Here is a 1,986-nt window from a genome sequence, read left to right on the forward strand (position 1 = left end):
GAGGGGAGGGGAGGGGGGATAGTACGGGATAGGAAAGGTAGCAGAATACAACAGTCACTAATATGGCATTATGTAAAAATGTGAATGTGTAACCGATGCGATTCTGCAATTTGTATTTGGGGTAAAAATGGGAGTTCATAACCCACTTGAATCAAATGTATGAAAGATGATATGTCATGAGCTTTGTAATGTTTGAACAACCAATAAAAATAAATAAATAAAAGTTAAAGGTAGCTGGAGCTTGTAATAAAGTTTGTAGTGGGCTGGGATTGTGGCTCAGTGGCAGAGTGCTTGCCTAGAATGTGTGAGGCACTGGGTTCGATTCTCAGCTCTGTGTATCAATAAATAAAATAAAGGTCCACTGACAACTAAAACTATATTTAAAAAAAAAAAAAAGCTTGCAGTATTTAACAGAGGAGAGAGAGGGCTGTCTCTGACAGGCTGAAAGGTATACCAGGCTGTGCAAAGCTTTGGACGTGGGGGCAAAATACGAACTAAAAAGCTCTTTGATAAGACAAGTGACCTAGTAGAGAAATAGGAAAGATTCTTTTTTCCCCAGAAATATGCAGATGCTTTAGGTTTTATCTTTTTTGAGTCTTTGCTAACCTGAAAAGAAGATTTGAGATCTCTGTTCTGGCTGCAGATTAAAGCCCTAGAATCTAAGAAAGAAAGGTTTTCAAAAATCCATTGAGATTTTTGAAAAACATGTTTTCTAGAGGAATTGAAACAATTTTCATTTTTTTTTTTTTGCTTGCTTCCTATTTTTCTTCAAAGCAGGTGCAGTAGATATAGTAGCCAAAAACACAGCTCTATGTATAATCCATCTGAGAAAGAAGGGAATATGTCATCCTTCCCACAGATCTGAAAATTAAAATGTGGAAGTTCATCATCTCTTGTTAGGTATGGCTCATCAAAAAAATATCATAATTATAAAAGTTGTTGCAATATCTTGCTATTATCATCTGTGCACAGTGAAATATTTTAGTTCTTTGGGTATTGAGAGCTTTTCTAAAATCTAATTTAAAATATATAATTATTTGGGTATGAGGCAGTTTACTAAAGATCATAAAATTAGTGTTGAAAATAGTAAATACCATTTCTTTGTAAATTCGTGGAGAGCTGAGCCATCAATAGTATTTTCTGCAAAAAAAAAAAAAAGAGGAAGAAAAGAAAAGAAAAAGTTTACATTGCTTTCTTCTATTGGTTGTACAACTTGGATGAAATGGCTTTTCACTACTGGATGGTCAGTGATGAACCACTTGTCTGTGGGTTGAATTGGTGGTGATTTATTTGTTGCTGGTAAGCACTATTTGCATGAGAGTTACAGAGCACACAGTTCTACACAAAAGAAAGGGGAAAGTGAAGGGAGAAAGAATGAAGGTCAAGTTGACAATGGAAGGGCTCTGTTTTGGGGTCTTTTTCTCTTGCTGGGGTCAAAGGGATGCGTCCATGACAAATGAATGCTTTGAGGTGAGAAGGGCAAAAGCACTCTAATAAAAGGCTTCAGGAAAGAGTGTAGGCGACCTAGGGAAATGTGCTGCGGTCAAGTTTAATCCTGGGAAAAGAGGCTCTGGAGAAAGCAGATGAGAAAGATAGGAAGGAAGATAGGGAGGGGTGTGGAGGGAGGAAGGGGAGGAGGTGGGGGCCTGAAAAGTGAGAGGGAGCAAGCACTAATTGTGGCTAAGACAACCGGGTTGTGGGCCACAGGGTGGGGAAAAGTGAAAGTCCAGAAGGAGGAGAAGGCAGAGCCCCGCGGACCCAGACCGGGCCCTTGGCGGGGAAGGCACAGGGCGCGGGGGCAGCTTGGCTCGCCTCAGGCCCCCTTGGCAGCCTCAGGCGTTGGCTCCTCGGGGCTCCCTCCCTCTCCAGCGCATTGTTCCTTTGCCGGGAGACAAGGAAATTGCCTTTTGATTGCGGAAGTCCGCGGACTGGGCTCGGGGCGAGGCAGCGCAGGTCAGAATGGCAGCGTGGGAAGGGCTGTGCGCT

General features: G+C 42.0%; 1 protein-coding gene across 2 annotated transcripts in view; it reads left to right on the plus strand.

Moving 5' to 3' along the window:
* Window positions 1–1,986, plus strand: part of Ptprb (protein tyrosine phosphatase receptor type B) — a 117,369-nt gene that overhangs the window by 30,766 nt on the left and 84,617 nt on the right. The gene's annotated exons all lie outside the window — the stretch shown is intronic.

Source organism: Marmota marmota, unplaced genomic scaffold, assembly GCF_001458135.2.
Source record: "Marmota marmota marmota unplaced genomic scaffold, marMar, whole genome shotgun sequence".
Lineage (NCBI taxonomy): Eukaryota > Metazoa > Chordata > Mammalia > Rodentia > Sciuridae > Marmota > Marmota marmota.